General features: G+C 39.9%; 1 long non-coding RNA gene and 1 pseudogene across 1 annotated transcript in view; one reads left to right on the top strand and one right to left on the bottom strand.

Annotated features, from left to right (window-relative positions):
- The window catches only part of LOC139356961 (uncharacterized), a 45,417-nt gene extending 25,260 nt beyond the window's left edge, over positions 1 to 20,157 (top strand). Inside the window, exons 2-3 of the long non-coding RNA XR_011609519.1 lie at positions 1,696 to 1,726; positions 20,070 to 20,157. This is a non-coding gene — a long non-coding RNA (uncharacterized lncRNA). The remainder of the gene's footprint in view (positions 1 to 1,695; positions 1,727 to 20,069) is intronic.
- Positions 11,696 to 11,787, bottom strand: LOC112428618 (small nucleolar RNA U13; annotated as a pseudogene).
- Positions 20,158 to 20,221: the final 64 nt, after the last annotated feature.

The following is a 20,221-nucleotide window of genomic DNA, read 5'->3' as shown; positions in this document are numbered from 1 at the left end:
AAGCTAAATTGTCACAATATTATGCCTTGGTTTATTACTCATTTTCCTGGGTTTTTTTGAGACTTTTCTTTTCTTTTTCTCTTGAGACGGAGTCTCACTCTGTTGCCAAGGCTGGAGTGCAGTGGCTTGATCTCAGCTCACTGCAACTTCCTCTTCCCACTTCCTGGGTTCAAGTGATTCTCATGCCTCAGCCTCTGGTGTAGCTAGGATTACAGGTGGGCACCACCACACTCAGCCAGTTTTTTCTTTTTACAGTAGAGACGTGTTGTCATGTCTTGTTGGTCAGGCTGGTCTCAAACTTCTGGCCTCAAGTGATCCGCCCACCTCAGCCTCCCAAAGTGCTGAGATTACAGGCATGAGCCACTGCACCGGACCTTGTGAGACTTTTCAATATGAAAACTGTCTTTTAGTTTTGGGAATTTTTTTGAACTAGTTTATTCACGATTTCTTCTATCCATTTTCTTCATTTTCTCTTGCAGGAATGGTTATAACTTAAATTTGTTTTTCTGGGTTGAATCTTTAGTTTACTTACCTCTTCTTTCTTAGTTTTATGTTTGTACTCTATTTTCTGGAAATTTCTTCAAGTTTTTTTTTCTCTCTATAAAGTTTTGATTTCTGCCACCATACTTTTGATTTCTAAGAGTTGCTCTAATTTGTGTTCTGAATTTTCTTTTTTAGAACATCTTGTTCTTGCTTCTTTTGCTTCAGAATTAACCATCACCCTCTCTTTTATCCTCTTTATAGAAAAAATGATCTCCAGATTTCTACTTGGTTTGTGAGGGTCCATGATTGAATGATATGGAGTTGGAGATGATATTTAGAGACATGATTACTTCTTGACTTGATTCTTCCTCATTTTAAGAGCCCCCTTTCACTGCTAACTTCATAAATATGTGGCGCTATCAGTTCCTGCAAGTTTTGAGGATTATCTGGTATAAATTAAGTTGATTTTTTACATTATTCACTGTAGATTCAGAACTTTGCTGTCTTTCATTAATTTTCTTTCCAGGTTCCAAAATATTTTTGCTTTTGCTACTTTTTATATTCTCATTCTCTCTGTGGTTATACATCTTTTTATCCTTTTGTTTTAAATTTAGAGATGTTTTAAGAAGGTGTTATGACTGAATGTTTGTGTTGCCTAAGTTCGTATGTTGAAGTTATAACCTCCAATGTGATGGCATTTGGAGATGGGAACGTTGGAAGGTAGTTAGGTTTAGACAAGGTCATTAGGATGAGGTCTCAATGACAGAATTATAATGTCCTTATAAAAAGAGAAAGAAAAAACAGGCATCATTGTCTTCATGTGAGCATACAGTGCAAAGACTGCTATCTGTAAAGCCAGGAAGAGGCCCTCACTAGTAACTAAATTTCTAGCACCTTGATCTTGGACTTCCCAGCCTCATAGTCTACCTAGGACTGTGATAAATGAATGGCTGTTGTTGAAGCTACCCAGTCTATGGAATTTTGTTATAGCAGCCTAAGCTGACTAATACAAAGGATGTAAAATTAGATTTGTATTTTTAATCCACCATCTTAACCTGGAACCTCCTTGACATGTTGGTTTTTTGGGGAAGAGCAGGAATTGAGGAAAGTCCAGAGCATAAGATACTGCTGAAAGGAGAACACTAAAATATGGTTAGGGTAGGTGCACCTGGGGAGTCTGGGAGAAGCATGAATACCCTTGTTATCTTTCAGGGATGAGAAAGAGCAACGGGACTCACTGAGGGTAAGTATCACCTGCTTACTAAGAAATCAAAGTATATACTTATAACTAAGAAATCAAAGTATCAGCCTTTGATTTCTTAGCATTTTGGAGCGAAGGTATGGCTTTACAACATGCAGAAAAGTGAGGGAGACAGGATGTTTTCTGCTGTGAAGATGTATCAAAGACAACTCCATTGCCAGTTTTAAGAGGTAGTGGCTAAATTTAAAATGGGACGTATTCTGTGTAGGCATGTGCTGGTAATGAATGGCTCAGCGTGTAATTGCACACTTCCTTGTGGCATATTTTTAAGTATTGTATTTGCAGATGACCTTTTACAGAGGTAAATTGCATATAAGGAGCTGTAAGTGCCACATTTAATAATGCTTCAGGGACATTATGAAGAAAGTAACAGTTATTATTCGGTGATCGCCTGCCATTATTAACTTACAGGCAGGTTACTGAGCAGTGACCAACGCTCAGCAACAGATGTCTCCTCCAGCTTTAAGAACTGATCACAACTAGCCACGGCATATGCAAGATGTTAAGGGAAAAAAGGAGAAAAAATAAGGTAGGAAAAGAAAAATGTCTGGACTAGGAAAACCTAAATTACTCGCCTTAAAAACATATTGATAAATGTTTCACTTTTAAAAAGACGCAACGATCTTTGAACTGGCCTGAGGTGTAGGGAATCCTAGGTCTGTACCTGAGTTGGTTCATTTCCAGTTTTCTCCATTGCGTACACTGAAGGTCATTTTTCTGGAGATTTCCTATTTAGCTCATCTCACATACAGTAACTAAATTAAAATATCACTGGCATTCTTACTAGTGAAAAATCTTGAAGTGGCTCTTTTTTTTTTTTTCTTTTTTTTTAAAATTTATTTATTATTATTATACTTTAAGTTGTAGGGTACATGTGCATAACGTGCAGGTTTGTTACATATGTATACTTGTGCCATGTTGGTGTGCTGCACCCATCAACTCATCATTTACATCAGGTATAACTCCGTTTGCAATCCCTCTCCCCTCCCCCCTCCCCATGATAGGCCCCGGTGTGTGATGTTCCCCTTCCTGAGTCCAAGTGATCTTATTGTTCAGTTCCCACCTATGAGTGAGAACATGCGATGTTTGGTTTTCTGTTCTTGTGATAGTTTGCTAAGAATGATGGTTTCCAGCTGCATCCATGTCCCTACAAAGGACGCAAACTCATCCTTTTTGATGGCTGCATAGTATTCCATGGTGTATATGTGCCACATTTTCTTAATCCAATCTGTCACTGATGGACATTTGGGTTGATTCCAAGTCTTTGCTATTGTGAATAGTGCTGCAATAAACATACATGTGCATGTGTCTTTATAGCAGCATAATTTATAATCCTTTGGGTATATACCCAGTAATAGGATGGCTGGGTCATATGGTACATCTAGTTCTAGATCCTTGAGGAATCGCCATACTGTTTTCCATAATGGTTGAACTAGTTTACAATCCCACCACCAGTGTAAAAGTGTTCCTATTTCTCCACATCCTCTCCAGCACTTGTTGTTTCCTGACTTTTTAATGATCGCCATTCTAACTGGTGTGAGATGGTATCTCATTGTGGTTTTGATTTGCATTTCTCTGATGGCCAGTGATGATGAGCATTTTTTCATGTGTCTGTTGGCTGTACGAATGTCTTCTTTTGAGAACTGTCTGTTCATATCCTTTGCCCACTTTTTGATGGGGTTGTTTGTTTTTTTCTTGTAAATTTGTTTGAGTTCTTTGTAGGTTCTGGATATTAGCCCTTTGTCAGATGAGTAGATTGCAAAAATTTTCTCCCATTCTGTAGGTTGCCTGTTCACTCTGATGGTAGTTTCTTTTGCTGTGCAGAAGCTCTTTAATTTAATGAGATCCCATTTGTCAATTTTGGCTTTTGCTGCCGTTGCTTTTGGTGTTTTAGACATGAAGTCTTTGCCCATGCCTATGTCCTGAATGGTACTACCTAGGTTTTCCTCTAGGATTTTTATGGTATTAGGTCTAACATTTAAGTCTCTAATCCATCTTGAATTAATTTTCATATAAGGAGTAAGGAAAGGATCCAGTTTCAGCTTTCTACTTATGGCTAGCCAATTTTCCCAGCACCATTTATTAAATAGGGAATCCTTTCCCCATTTCTTGTTTCTCTCAGGTTTGTCAAAGATCAGATGGCTGTAGATGTGTGGTATTATTTCTGAGGACTCTGTTCTGTTCCATTGGTCTCTATCTCTGTTTTGGTACCAGTACCATGCTGTTTTGGTTACTGTAGCCTTGTAGTATAGTTTGAAGTCAGGTAGCGTGATGCCTCCAGCTTTGTTCTTTTGACTTAGGATTGTCTTGGAGATGCGGGCTCTTTTTTGGTTCCATATGAACTTTAAAGCAGTTTTTTCCAATTCTGTGAAGAAACTCATTGGTAGCTTGATGGGGATGGCATTGAATCTATAAATTACCTTGGGCAGTATGGCCATTTTCACGATATTGATTCTTCCTATCCATGAGCATGGTGTGTTCTTCCATTTGTCTGTGTCCTCTTTTATTTCACTGAGCAGTGGTTTGTAGTTCTCCTTGAAGAGGTCCTTTACATCCCTTGTAAGTTGGATTCCTAGGTATTTTATTCTCTTTGAAGCAATTGTGAATGGAAGTTCATTCCTGATTTGGCTCTCTGTTTGTCTGTTACTAGTGTATAAGAATGCTTGTGATTTTTGCACATTAATTTTGTATCCTGAGACTTTGCTGAAGTTGCTTATCAGCTTAAGGAGATTTTGGGCTGAGACAATGGGGTTTTCTAAATATACAATCATGTCATCTGCAAACAGGGACAATTTGACTTGTTCTTTTCCTAACTGAATACCCTTGATTTCTTTCTCTTGCCTGATTGCCCTAGCCAGAACTTCCAACACTATGTTGAATAGGAGTGGTGAGAGAGGGCATCCCTGTCTTGTGCCAGTTTTCAAAGGGAATTTTTCCAGTTTTTGCCCATTCAGTATGATATTGGCTGTGGGTTTTTCATAAATAGCTCTTATTATTTTGAGGTACATTCCGTCAATACCGAATTTATTGAGCGTTTTTAGCATGAAGGGCTGTTGAATTTTGTCAAAAGCCTTTTCTGCATCTATTGAGATAATCATGTGGTTCTTGTCTTTGGTTCTGTTTATATGCTGGATTATGTTTATTGATTTGCGAATGTTGAACCAGCCTTGCATCCCAGAGATGAAGCCCACTTGATCATGGTGGATAAGCTTTTTGATGTGTTGCTGAATCCGGTTTGCCAGTATTTTATTGAGGATTTTTGCATCGATGTTCATCAGGGATATTGGTCTAAAATTCTCTTTTTTTGTTGTGTCTCTGCCAGGCTTTGGTATCAGGATGATGTTGGCCTCATAAAATGAGTTAGGGAGGATTCCCTCTTTTTCTATTGATTGGAATAGTTTCAGAAGGAATGGTACCAACTCCTCCTTGTACCTCTGGTAGAATTCAGCTGTGAATCCATCTGGTCCTGGACTTTTTTTGGATGGTAGGCTATTAATTATTGCCTCAATTTCAGAGCCTGCTATTGGTCTATTCAGGGATTCAACTTCTTCCTGGTTTAGTCTTGGAAGAGTGTAAGTGTCCAGGAAATTATCCATTTCTTCTAGATTTTCCAGTTTATTTGCGTAGAGGTGTTTATAGTATTCTCTGATGGTAGTTTGTATTTCTGTGGGGTCGGTGGTGATATCCCCTTTATCATTTTTAATTGCGTCGATTTGATTCTTCTCTCTTTTCTTCTTTATTAGTCTTGCTAGTGGTCTGTCAATTTTGTTGATCTTTTCAAAAAACCAACTCCTGGATTCATTGATTTTTTGGAGAGTTTTTTGTGTCTCTATCTCCTTCAGTTCTGCTCTGATCTTAGTTATTTCTAGCCTTCTGCTAGGTTTCGAATGTGTCTGCTCTTGCTTCTCTAGTTCTTTTAATTGTGATGTTAGAGTGTCAAATTTAGATCTTTCCTGCTTTCTCTTGTGGGCATTTAGTGCTATAAATTTCCCTCTACACACTGCTTTAAATGTGTCCCAGAGATTCTGGTATGTTGTATCTTTGTTCTCATTGGTTTCAAAGAACATCTTTATTTCTGCCTTCATTTCGTTCTGTACCCAGTAGTCATTCAGGAGCAGGTTGTTCAGTTTCCATGTAGTTGAGCGGTTTTGATTGAGTTTCTTAGTCCTGAGTTCTAGTTTGATTGCACTGTGGTCTGAGAGACAGTTTGTTATAATTTCTGTTCTTGTACATTTGCTGAGGAGTGCTTTACTTCCAATTACGTGGTCGATTTTGGAGTAAGTATGATGTGGTGCTGAGAAGAATGTATATTCTGTTGATTTGGGGTGGAGAGTTCTATAGATGTCTATTAGGTCTGCTTGCTGCAGAGATGAGTTCAATTCCTGGATATCCTTGTTAACTTTCTGTCTCGTTGATCTGTCTAATGTTGACAGTGGAGTGTTGAAGTCTCCCATTATTATTGTATGGGAGTCTAAGTCTCTTTGTAAGTCTCTAAGGACTTGCTTTATGAATCTGGGTGCTCCTGTATTGGGTGCATATATATTTAGGATAGTTAGCTCTTCCTGTTGAATTGATCCCTTGACCATTATGTAATGGCCTTCTTTGTCTCTTTTGATTTTTGATGGTTTAAAGTCTGTTTTATCAGAGACTAGGATTGCAACCCCCCCTTTTTTTTGTTCTCCATTTGCTTGGTAAATCTTCCTCCATCCCTTTATTTTGAGCCTATGTATGTCTCTGCGTGTGAGATGGGTCTCCTGAATACAGCAGACTGATGGGTCTTGACTCTTTATCCAGTTTGCCAGTCTGTGTCTTTTAATTGGAGCATTTAGTCCATTTACATTTAAGGTTAAGATTGTTATGTGTGAACTTGATCCTGCCATTATGATATTAACTGGTTATTTTGCTTGTTAGTTGATGCAGTTTCTTCCTAGCCTCGATGGTCTTTACATTTTGGCATGTTTTTGCAATGGCTGGTACCGGTTGTTCCTTTCCATGTTTAGTGCTTCCTTCAGGGTCTCTTGTAAGGCAGGCCTAGTGGTGACAAAATCTCTAAGCATTTGCTTATCTGTAAAGGATTTTATTTCTCCTTCACTTATGAAACTTAGTTTGGCTGGATATGAAATTCTGGGTTGAAAATTCTTTTCTTTAAGAATGTTGAATATTGGCCCCCACTCTCTTCTGGCTTGGAGAGTTTCTGCCGAGAGATCTGCTGTTAGTCTGATGGGCTTCCCTTTGTGGGTAACCCGACCTTTCTCTCTGGCTGCCCTTAAGATTTTTTCCTTCATTTCAACTTTGGTGAATCTGGCAATTATGTGTCTTGGAGTTGCTCTTCTCGAGGAGTATCTTTGTGGCGTTCTCTGTATTTCCTGGATTTGAATGTTGGCCTGCCCTACTAGGTTGGGGAAGTTCTCCTGGATGATATCCTGAAGAGTGTTTTCCAACTTGGTTCCATTTTCCCCCTCACTTTCAGGCACCCCAATCAGACGTAGATTTGGTCTTTTTACATAATCCCATACTTCTTGCAGGCTTTGTTCATTTCTTTTTCTTCTTTTTTCTTTTGGTTTCTCTTCTCGCTTCATTTCATTCATTTGATCCTCAATCGCTGATACTCTTTCTTCCAGTTGATCGAGTCGGTTACTGAAGCTTGTGCATTTGTCACGTATTTCTCGTGTCATGGTTTTCATCTCTTTCATTTCGTTTATGACCTTCTCTGCATTAATTACTCTAACCATCAATTCTTCCACTTTTTTTTCAAGATTTTTAGTTTCTTTGCGCTGGGTACGTAATTCCTCCTTTAGCTCTGAGAAATTTGATGGACTGAAGCCTTCTTCTCTCATCTCGTCAAAGTCATTCTCCGTCCAGCTTTGATCCGTTGCTGGCGATGAGCTGCGCTCCTTTGCCGGGGGAGATGCGCTCTTATTTTTTGAATTTCCAGCTTTTCTGCCCTGCTTTTTCCCCATCTTTGTGGTTTTATCTGCCTCTGGTCTTGATGATGGTGATGTACTGATGGGGTTTTGGTGTAGGTGTCCTTCCTGTTTGATAGTTTTCCTCCTAACAGTCAGGACCCTCAGCTGTAGGTCTGTTGGAGATTGCTTGAGGTCCACTCCAGACCCTGTTTGCCTGGGTATCAGCAGCAGAGGCTGCAGAAGATAGAATATTTCTGAACAGCAAGTGTACCTGTCTGATTCTTGCTTTGGAAGCTTCCTCTCAGGGGTGTACTCCACCCTGTGAGGTGTGGGGTGTCAGACTGCCCCTAGTGGGGGATGTCTCCCAGTTAGGCTACTCAGGGGTCAGGGACCCACTTGAGCAGGGAGTCTGTCCCTTCTCAGATCTCAACCTCCGTGTTGGGAGATCCACTGCTCTCTTCAAAGCTGTCAGACAGAGTCGTTTGCGTCTGCAGAGGTTTCGACTGCGTTTGTCATTGCCCTGTCCCCAGAGGTGGAGTCTACAGAGACAGGCAGGTTTCCTTGAGCTGCTGTGAGCTCCACCCAGTTCGAGCTTCCCAGCAGCTTTGTTTACCTACTTAAGCCTCAGCAATGGCGGGCGCCCCTCCCCCAGCCTCGCTGCTGCCTTGCCGGTAGATCACAGACTGCTGTGCTAGCAATGAGGGAGTCTCCGTGGGTGTGGGACCCTCTCGGCCAGGTGTGGGATATGATCTCCTGGTGTGCCTGTTTGCTTAAAGCGCAGTATTGGGGTGGGAGTTACCCGATTTTCCAGGTGTTGTGCGTCTCAGTTCCCCTGGCTAGGAAAAGGGATTCCCTTCCCCCTTGCGTTTCCCAGGTGAGGCAATGCCTCGCCCTGCTTCAGCTCTCGCTGGTCGGGCTGCAGCAGCTGACCAGCACCGATCGTCCGGCACTCCCCAGTGAGATGAACCCAGTACCTCAGTTGAACATGTAGAAATCACCGGTCTTCTGTGTCGCTCGTGCTGGGAGTTGGAGACTGGAGCTCTTCCTATTCGGTCATCTTGCTCCGCCCCCCTTTTTTTTCTTTTTTTAACTACCTAGAGAATGAAGTCAAAATTCTTTGATCTAATCCTCAAGACTCCATAGTGTGAATTTTGCAAGGCGACACCCCCGACTCCCCACTCCTTACTTCTAGGGTTTTCTGTTTAGGGCAGATTGCTGCCCTTTTTGTCTTTTAATGTAGTATGTTCATTCCCAATTTCCTACTTTTGTTGTAACATTCTGACCTCCCTTCTGAATTATTCTACCCCAGGCATCAACAAACTTCTGTAAAGGGTCAGCTACTAAGCATTTTCAGCTCTGTGGGCCACATGGTCTCTGTTGCAACTACTTGATTCCATTTGCTATTGTTGCATGAAAGCAGCATAGATACCATGCAAACAACGGGGTGGGGCTGGATTCGATTTTTGGTTGTTATAGTTTACTGATCTCTGCTTTAGCCTCCTGAATCCTGCTGTTCTTGAAAATCCCAAACTCCATGAACTCCTTGAGACTATCCTAACACATCATCTCGTCACGTCCCTGAATGTGCCAAGACTTCCACATCATTGCCTTCAGAGTTGCTGCCCAGTCTCAGCCTGGCTAGTGTGCTTCCCTGGCTTTTTTTTTTTTTTTAAGGGTTTTCTTTTTCTCTGTTCCTTGGTCTTATGTCAGAAGCTGAACCAGGACTGGAACTGAGGGTTCCTTTTTTTGTTTCTCTCTTGTCTTTCCTATAGTATTTTCTTTACCCTCTCATGATGCTTAAATATATCACACTAGATCAAATTAAAGGCAGTTTAAGAGCTCAGGTCACTACTGTCCCAAGTCCATTATTATTAGTTCTCAGTTCAGCTTTCTTTCCTCACTTACATCAGACCCAGAAAGACACACAAATATAATCTCCTCGGGGTTGCCAAGGATTGGTGCAGAGATCAAGTCAGAGATGGAGGTGTGGAAAAATTTAGGTAAAGATCTCTCTCTTCCTTTCATCTTCTTTCAATGAAACACCACCAACAACAAAACAAATATGAAGTACACAAGAAAATCCTCGCTAATCTATTTTTGAAAGAATGCTTTTCTTCTATGCTTTCTCCTGCCACCTGAGAGATAAAATGATTGAATTAATGAATCAGTATAGATCAATAGTAATCATGGATGTGTTTAGTCAGCCCTGGGTTCTTTGCAATTCTGGGTTTCTAATAAAATATTCAGGCTTATTTTCCCAGTCTGAGTTCTCATATTTTTATGTGACATCTTGAGTATTTGGACTCAGGTAGTAACAAATGTTATATCTGCTGGGTGAGATGTTCAATGTGAGTCATCATGGCCTGGAAAACCTTACGGTTCCATTTTTCCTTTTAGCAAGCTTTCCAGATATTCTATGAGAACTTACAGAAAATAAATTTCAATAGAGACATCCACACCCACAAGGTTTAAAAACATGGAGCATAAACATATGAGAGTCAACATGATTTATTCTTCATTTTAGCTATTAGATAAAATGTGAATATGAAATTAGCAAATTAAATTAGATTGATATCTCGTCTGGTTAGTAACATAATAATAATAGTTCAGTTAAGACTGTTAATAATTTTTATACCCCATATGACTAGTTCTTGTTTATAAGATGGCCTCTAAGGAAAGGAAATGCAGAGCCATCCATTACCAGCAGGCAGAAAGTGTGTGACTTTTTAAGCACCCAGTGGTGTCAATGGGTCACATTAACACCCGATTAGGCATCCATGTCATCATTAAAGTCGCAGAGACAGGGTGCGCTCTACAAGAAAGATAGCTGTTGTTATAATCGTTAGAACAAGGCGTAAGAATCTCTCATCTGACATCCTCCTGGGTGTTTTCTATCACAACTCCCACCTGCTACCTCACTTCTTATTGTATCATTACTTAGAAAAATGATGGTAGTGTGACTTGAGGTGAAGCCTTTTGAATTTTCATTAAAAGAAAAAAAAATCATTATAAAAAACATGTTATATATTCAGTGATACCTCTCTCACTTTTTCTTACTTGAAAATGACATGAATAATTTGGGAAAAATAAACTCATTATGTCATACTGGGATTTCAATATTAAATTATATTATTTTGAAACCATATGAAACTGCCATTTAGACAGTCAAAAAGAGTTGAAAATTAGCAATTTCATATGGTTCAACTTAATAAGAGCTGTTACTCATTGATCATTGTTTGTGTCAGAAAAATCTATGAAAAATATCCTTATTTCCTTATTAATCTTCATAATCATCACAAGTAGTGATAGTAAATCTCCATCAGTTCCCATCCTCCTACCTTTGCCAAAGTCACCTCACATGGACCTTCTTAGGCAAATGAAGTTTCAAGATCAGTCCTCCATCCCATTCCCTGCCCTTCACTTCCTACACTATCCCTCTCTTACAATTGCCTCTCCGAAGCTCTCTTTTATGGAAACGTTTGTGATGGTACTGCCTGAGACACAGGCATTGTTATCACACACGCTTAACAGATTGGGAAATGGAGGCTTAGGGAATCAGGAAGGAAGAGAATTAGAGCAGAAATTAAGCAGGATTTGAACCCAGGTCATCTTGGCTTAAAATTCTGAGCTTCTTCAACAGTTGCCATAGTATCTCTATGCTTGATGACTCAATCACCTGATATAAAGCACGTGAAGGTGACCAAATTGCTAGAATTAACCCTATTCATATAGTCATGTCAGATCAATAGAAATATTACTTTGTCCTTGTCCTCATGTAATGTCAAAGATCGATGAAACCTCAGAAATGACCTGATGGTTCAGTGTCCCTAGGGGAATTTGCTGCAAGTGAAATATTCCAGACCCCTTCTCCGAAGATTCTGAATCTAAGTCGGGGATGAGTCCACAAAGATTTACTTTTCTATAACCACGTCAGGTGAGCCCAGTGAGAAACTTCAGGAAAATCTTGGATAAATGTTAACCTAGTCCAATTGCCTTATTTTATTTATTTTTAAAAAATGTTTTTCATTTAAAATTTTTTTCTTCAGGTCAGATGGGTAATGTGCCAGTTTGAGGGTGGCACATCTCACACACGTGCGTGAACACCCACTCATCTACGCTCATAAACTACAAAAGGATAGATTGCCTTATTTTATAGATGAAGAAAGTCACTTGATATGTGAAGCTACTTAATTTACTGCTCTGTTGGTACCATTGGTACTAGGACTAAATTTGGGTCTCTAAACCCATAATCAAGTGGACTGATTCCTAAACTTTAACCACAGGCCCCAGAAATGCAGGTGTAGTGAGCATTATTAAAGGTTAAATAAATAACAGGAGTCACACATGCAGTATTTATCAACAAGCACAGCAATGACCTTTTGATTGAAAGTGGATCTGTTATTAGGCCTCCACTTGCCAGCTAGCCTAGCTCAGCTGGGGGCACCAGAAGTCAGTTCAGGCCTAAAAGTAATCAAACTGAAGACTAGATGAAACTTATAATGAAATCTTCAAACAGAACCTTCCCCAAAAGTCACCATTTCCAGACTAGTCTGGGTTGGAAATACCAGCTTCAGGTTTTTAGAGTAAACATGTAAACCATGTCCTCTGTAGAAATGGACCTAAAACAAGCCTGATCTTTGGACCTCCTAAGGGATGCCATGTGTTTGGACAAGGTCGTGGATTTATCCAATCAAATGCTTACTTGAGTGGTTTTAGAGCAGTTCCTTGTATGTGGTGAAAAGGCAGACTGAACAAGAATCTCCAGATCAGAAATATGGGGTGGGGTCAGAAGAGTATAATAAATTCCTTCCCAATACACACTAGTACCATGTGGATGGCAGCTGTGAGCTCCTTGCATTTAGGGAAATGGTCACTTGGTGTGTGATACAGTACCTGCACCTCCATGCAAGACTGTAGACATGGGGAGCCTTTACTTCCATCTGGGAGCATGCTATGTTGCCTCTGTCAATAACTATCTCTATAAATTTTAAAATTTCGGTTCAGATATAACTTTTGCATCCTTTATCTGTGGCTGTTGGTGTCTTTCCATTAATCATGTCCCATGGCCCTGTTGTGATAACAATGCACCCACAGTCCTCAGTTCATGTAAGCACATACAGTGAATAGTAATGAAGATGGTGGTTTGGACATGCCACTTCTATTTCTGCAAGCCTCCATAAATCCAAGGCAAGGTTCTAAGGTGCCTGCTGGTGCTCCATAGAATTCTCTTCTGAACCCAGTTCTTTAGTCTCCATATCTTTTTAGTCTTTGTTTCATCATCCTCTGCCCTCTTGATGTTGTTAGTCTATTTAACAGACATCTATTCTTTAGGCATCTAAGCCTCCATTCCATCTGGAAAGCTGTCTATACTTTTGTGAAGACCTGGATGATCCCTGTCTACTGCCCATGGTCAAGGGTGAGGGGCGGCTCAGCAGGCACATCCCTGCTCTTACCTGCTGCCTCCCTTCCCTGCTTGTTGGTTAATTGTGCTCAGTGCCCTTTGAGGTAGGGCTCCAGCATGCCCCGATGTCCGCAATTCTCTCTCAACCAAGACTTCAGCACAGCACAAGGAGTGTTTTGATTTTTTTGTTTGTTTTTGAGATAGAGTTTCGCTCTTGATGCCTAGGCTGGAGTGCAATGGCACAATCTCAGCTTATTGCAACCTCTGCCTCCTGGGTTCAAGTGATTCTCCTGACTCAGCCTCCTGAGTAGCTGGGATTACAGGTGTCTGCCACCATGTCCAGCTAATTTTTTGTATTTTTAGTAGAAACGGGATTTCACCATGTTGGCCAGGCTGGTCTCGAGTTCTTGGTCTCAGGTGGATCCACCCTCTTCGGCCTCCCAAAGTGCTGGGATTGCAGGTGTGAGCCACCGCGCCCGGCCAGCACGAGGTGTTTTGAGGTATATTGACAACTGGAAATAACTAATATGGGTGCTCACAGAATCAACTATAACATGATTTAACTAAAAATCTGCCCCTTTCAATTCCAACATTTGATTTTCAGGCAAATCAGTTATTTCTTAGGAAATTAAAAACTAAATTCTCATAGGATTTCAGAAATGACTCTGATTTCAAAGTGTAAACTGCCTGAAAGCCTGAACTAACCACTTAACATGAATTACATCCCAAAACTCTAATTCAGAAATATTATGTTACCTACTTTGTAAAAATCTTTCTGTGGTGTGGTACTTAGCCCTTGGGTCACTTCTGACCACCAACATGGAGAAATAAAACATTTTTATGTGATTGTCTTCTTTTCCTCATCCTTGCTCTTAAATACTGTATTTCTCTTTGATGCCCTATGTTTATTTTAGAGCATTTTCCAAGTCTTTTAATGTTTTCTAATCCTGCCCCTGCCCTCCTTATGTGACTATCTAAAACAAAACAAAACAAAACAAAAAAGCCCACCTAATTCATATTAAAATGTATTGCAGACAAATGACTTACCCACATATCAAGGATTTATTATAGAAGAAAATATATAAACATAAACAACTCAGATCTGATAGTCTTGGATGGATCATAAGGCATTATTTTGATTTTATGTGGCCTGAAATGATTATTGTGAGCACTAATGATCATTTTTCTAATATTGGGTGTGGGTGGCAACATGATTACTTGGTTTTGTTGTATGCATCGTAAACAGATCCTTTGAAAAGCAAAACCATGCACTAACAAAGTGAGTTAGACAGTTTGTAAGTATGAAAATAAAGAAACATTTACATAGCTTAAAATACCCCAACTAAAGAGCCTATTTCTGAGAGAAGGGTAAGAATTTTTGAGAACAGAATTCTTTGAAAAACATAATCGTGCTAGGGAGAAAAGATGCCAGATTATCTTGAATTTTTGAACTCAGATATAAACTGACTGATCTAAATATAGGGAAAGTTACTTTGTAAATTGAAAATGCATTAGGACATTTTACCCCCACTCCCATGGGAATGCCTTGTCTGGAATAGATGTGCATCGGGCCATATTTTGTTTGGTTTGAAAGGAACGTGAAGATTGAAGGACATTTTGCTCCTGCTTTGATTATTGTAATGCCAACACACTTTTGTTTGATGCAAGCCTGGTGACTCCTGGCGAGAAGAGAATTATGCTTGTGGAATGAGATTTTCTGGATGAAGAAAAGAACACATGACAACCTCAGCTTTTCTGCCACGTTCTGAAGTAAATGTAAAAATACATGTTTGTCCTTCCTAGAATGCCGCATCAACTCTAGGTGATTTAGATACAGTTTAGAGAAGACTCTTCAAATGCCAATGAACTTCCAGAATGCATTACATCTTAATTTAGAGTAACACTAGCAGACATGGAGAAAAATTAGTTGGGTCTACAAAATAGCCAAACTGGGCTACTGGGATCCCGGTGACAACCAAAAGCCCTGGCTTTGCCTTCATCTTAGTTTACACAGCACATTCCAGTTTCATGGATCTATAAATACCACCTGACTTTCTCAAATGATACATTAGCGGCTCCTAAGAGGAAATGAAAATAAAAAAAATCAAGTGATTCTTTTGTCTCAGCCTCCTGAGTAGCTGGGATTACAGACATATGCCACCACACCTGGCTAATTTTGTATTTTTAGTAGAGATGGGGTTTCTCCATGTTGGCCAGGCTGGCCTCGAACTCCTGACCTCAGGTGATCCACCAGCCTTGGCCTCCTAGAGTGCTGGGATTGCAGGTGTGAGCCACCATGCTTGGCTTGAAAATAAAAAGATTTTGAAGCTTCTCATGGAGAAAGAATTATAAAATTTCAAGGCTAGAAGGGAAAAAAGAAGCAATACATTGATTAGGCACCTAGCACAGATCAGAGCCAATTCTTGTTTAATTCTCACACCACCCTCCCAGCTTCATGTTGTTGTCCTCCTTTGGCCGATGAAACTGAAGGTCAGAGTGGACTTCCCAAAGTCGCAGAGCTATTAAACATTCCAGAAGACCCTTCGTTTTTTACTACCTCTGTCTGATAGGGCACAGAATTAAGAGAAACTCCCAGGGCAGAGTCAAGTGTTTCCACCAGGACTGCCGAAAGCCTTGGTTTCCTCTAAAACACACACACTGCTTTTCACGGCCAAGCAGACCTTGTATTCAGGGCGAAGGGATGAGTTCTCAGTATCTGTGTGGTCCCAAGCATACCATTTTCTGGGTGGCCCACTCAACCTGACAGAGCCTCCCTTAATTAAGTTCCTTAGTTTTTTCTGGTGTTCAAGCTCTACCCTGTGGACTATTTATGGGGTCCTGGTTCCTGTCTAGCTCTTTCCCCTACCTCATCCCCCAGGGACCCTAGGGCCTTCGCTTAGCTAATTCCCAGCCAACCCCACATTTTTACTGAAGATTCAGCTTGGAGTATCTTGAGCCCTTGCCTGAGAACCTCCAATGTCTGAATGTCTTCCGCCTCATATCTCTGTCATTTAGTCCATGATGCCTGAAAACTTCTTAATTCCTTTCAGAAAGTAAGGCCATGCATGTTTGAACACTCTGACCTTTAGAAATTGCATCTTTATATCAAACCCAAATCCTTCTTCCTATGGCTATTACCAGTGGTCCTGGTCCTTAGATTGACTTTTTTTTTTTTTTTCCCTGAAAGATCACAGCAATTAGATGACCAAGTTATGTGCCATTTCTTACAGCAAATGAAAAATATCTGGAATTGATTCAAGTTTGTAGGCTCAAGATGACATTCATTCATTCAAAATACATTTTTTGAGTGACTGACAGTGCCCACTGTCCATATCAGTGGGCAAAAGCCATGAGAAATAAGTCTGATCTCTATTCCCTGGGAAAAAACCGTTAAAGATTTAAAGAAGACAGTTATCTTTTGACCACTGAGTCATCTTCAGGCCTACAGGCTTCATGTATCTAGTTCTTTCTGTCTATGATATGACCTCCTCTTTTGGAGGAAGTTTATTAGAATATAAATACCAAAAGACTATGGTCTACATGGTGTTCATCATTACATCCACTGTGGTTAGCAAATTGTAACACTTAATAAGAAGCTTTAAAAATAATATGAATACATCATGTTTATTTCTGGAACTCTTCTAATCTGAGCTGAAATTTGAACTGAGTCTCTTTTAGCTAGAATTTACAAACTTACTTCCTGAATGAAATGGAATCAGTGAAATAGAAATCATTTTACACTGAAAGGGAAGAGATTGATCATAACATGATGTTTTAAGGAAACAACAACAAAATTAGAACATAAATGGTCTAATCAGGTCAAAAGTAGGCATTACAAGAATAAATAAGCTTACAACTGCAGGCAAATCAGAGATTCTGGAACACATAGGTATTAGGCTGATTTTGCATTGCTATAAAGAAATACCCGAGACTGGGTAATTTACAAGAAAAGAGGTTTAATTAGCTCACAGTTTTGCAGGCTTTACAAGAAGCATGGTGCTGGCATCTGCTCAGCTTCTAGGGTGGCTTCAGGAAGCTTACAATCATGGCAAAAGGTGAAGGGGGAGCAGGCACGTCGTATGGTGAAAGCAGGAGCAAGACAGAGAAGTGGGGGTGTGCCACACACTTTTACACGACCAGGTCTCATGAGAACTCAATATTGTGAGTACAGCACCAAGGGGATGGTGCTCAACCATGCATGAGAAATTCACTCCCATGATCCAATCACCTGCCACCAGGCCCTACCTCCAATACTGGGGAATACAATTCAACATGAGATTTGGGTGGGAACAAATACACAAACTATATCAATATCTAAAAGAATTCAGGATACCAGGAGCTTTAGGTTTTTTTATTCAAATGAAGAATTTCCCAGAAGGTGATTTGATTATTATCAGCAGCATAGCTTGAAGCTCTCACCAGTAGAACCCACCATTTTCCTATGGATATTTTCCAAACACATATTTAGGTTTTTACCTTTGAACTCCTAGTACTTTGTGCCAATGCCAATTAGTTGTAAATTTACTCTTGTACTATCCTCTGACATCTCTTAAACTATCATTTCCTATTTTTATGATGTTTTACTTTTCTTGCACATATTCTTTGTTTCCCTAACTAGAGTAAAGTAATTTTGTGTAAGAAGAGCAATGTCTTTCACTTCTTTATCTATCTCATGAAGTCTGTAAGAATGCTATTCTAGTAGTCAGACAGGGCAAACATGCTGTGACAAATAGACTCACCGATGTGTAATGGCTGAAATGTAACAGAAGTCTAGATCTTACTCACGTAAGCAAGGCTGGCATTCTTGTTCCTGTTCATGAACAGCTTTTTGCCACATGTAGACTCAGAGCCAGCTCCTCTCAATGTGTGGTTCTTCCTATTTTAGGATTTTGTTGTTTTCTACCAGGAGCTTAGAGAAGTTGAAAGAGCCGAAGAGCCAAGCGGTCCCTTTTTTTTGTTTGTTTTTGAGATTCAGTCTCGCAATCTCAGCTCACTGCAAACTCTGCCTCCCGGGTTCAAATGATTCTCCTGCCTCAGCCTCCTGAGTAGCTTGGATTACAGGTGCCCACCACCACCCCCAGCTAATTTTTGTATTTTTAGTAGAGACAGGGTTTCACCATGTTGGCCAGACTGGTCTCGAACTCCTGACCTCGTGATCCACCCATCTCAGCCTCCCAAAGTGCTGGGATTACAAGCATGAGCCACTGCGCCCAACCCATGGTCCTATTCTTAAAACTTAGCTTACAAATGCAAACATCATTTCCAGTCAGTGTTATCGGAGAGATGAGTCATATGGTCACAGTGGAGGCATAGGAGACTGGGGATGTGATATACTCCTATCCTGGGCAACCACTTCCCAGGCACAGATTTATACCCTAAAATATAAAAATGGATTTTGATGGACAGCTAGCTATCTCTACTAAGCACAAAGTCGGGTTTAACAAATATTTGTTGATCTATTTATATCAGTATTAAAGATCAAATTGCTTTTATTTCTCCTTGGAACAGTGCTATTTAATATCTCGGAAATTTTAGAAAACTCTGATGATGTGCAGTAGATTATGCATTTCTTCAACAATGATTTGAAAGCTTGCTGATGTTTATCTAGGGAGATGTGAAGCAATTTAATATTATTAATTGCTAACAAACAGATAAGATTTACAAGAATTGTCAAAGCTTAAAGCTCCAAATAATCATTTCTCGCACAAGAAAATTTATTATGCCATTATGCTTATTTCTATCAGGGTTCCTATAGTGCAATCACTGTTCGCTATTAAATTTTTATTGCACATTTAATTTATCTTTCCCTATAGTGGGGAAATGTATTAGAGAATTCATTTGACACTAGTATCATCTCCCCTTCTTTTTTTTCTCACCACTTCTGCACCCCCTGAAACAGATAGGAATATATTTGTATCTTGGTATTAATTATACAAGAGCTGAAGAGAAAAATGCCTACTGCTGCCTGAAGGGAATTACCCAGCCTAAATTAGCTTTATGAAGAACCAAGTGGACTTCCATTATAAATATCCACTTTCGGTGGTTTATAAAGAATTCTGGGAAAAATACATTTATAAGCTAAAGCTTGGTTTTCATCGATTAAAACAGAAAGCAATTTTGGTTTTCAAGTATTAAAGGCAGACTGCTTGTTAAAATTTGGGGTCGGGGGGCTATTTAGTTTATAAAGTACTGAATTGAAAATGATGTTTTATGTTTCTGAAGGTATACCTTTTATGTGCAAAGCTTAACAAACTTGTTCCCCATCACAATCCCTGCCCCAAGAGTTGAATCAGGAGGAAAACCGTGATATAGGATCTGAGAACACCTATTTTATCACCAAGGCTTTCTCTTAACAGGGCTAGATTCAATGGAAACACGATCAGCCCTGATACAGTGGAATACTCTTGATTTTCAGAAAGATTTCTAGCCCTTGGGCCTAATTCACTAAGACAGAAGTCAGATTGTGTTATTGATTAATCTGAAGCTTTAGTCTCTCACAGGATTTGATAACACACCGCAACTGTTTTCTTCACACTGAACAACTACCAAAGTTTTGTTTGTATTGTGGGTAAGAGGCTGAGCTTGACAAAATATCAATGATCCCATTTCTAGTGCCTTAGTGAGGCTATATTTTTTTTCCTTTGACTTAACAGTGTGGCCTGAACATCTGGTCTGCTGAACTCAGGAGGGAGTGCATAGAAGTCTTACCTCTCCCAGGAAGAATCAGTGAATCCTTCAAAGAGTTGTCATTACAACTTCAATACACCCTTATTGTATACTCCTCTAAGACCACTTTACCCCTCCATCCACCCAATGTATTTAGTCTACATATTTGCCAATGACTATGTTTGTCTGTTTCCTTATAGACATTGACATGAATGTCCTGAAAGACAATGAAAGTCATACTCCAGAAGAAGTAGGATTTAGAGCTGACATTTACAGAGTCCCTACAGTGGATGGATCAATCAGGGCTTTAGGTATTGCTGAGTAATTTTTCCATCTTTCTCTTGTTACCTAGATGTAACAGCCAGTTGAGGAAGAGTGAGAACCCCACCAAAATTGGGCTGCCCTCTCTACTCACCTTCTGATGTCACTGTCCTGGAACATAATGCATTACCCTTGGCCTTGGCACGTTATCTGCATGGCTTCTGCGTTGGCCGTGGCATACTC

Source organism: Macaca nemestrina, chromosome 11 (genome assembly GCF_043159975.1).
Source record: "Macaca nemestrina isolate mMacNem1 chromosome 11, mMacNem.hap1, whole genome shotgun sequence".
In the NCBI taxonomy this organism is placed as follows: domain Eukaryota; kingdom Metazoa; phylum Chordata; class Mammalia; order Primates; family Cercopithecidae; genus Macaca; species Macaca nemestrina.
Note: the sequence above shows the minus strand (reverse complement) of the source record. Positions and strands in the feature narration are given on the sequence as shown.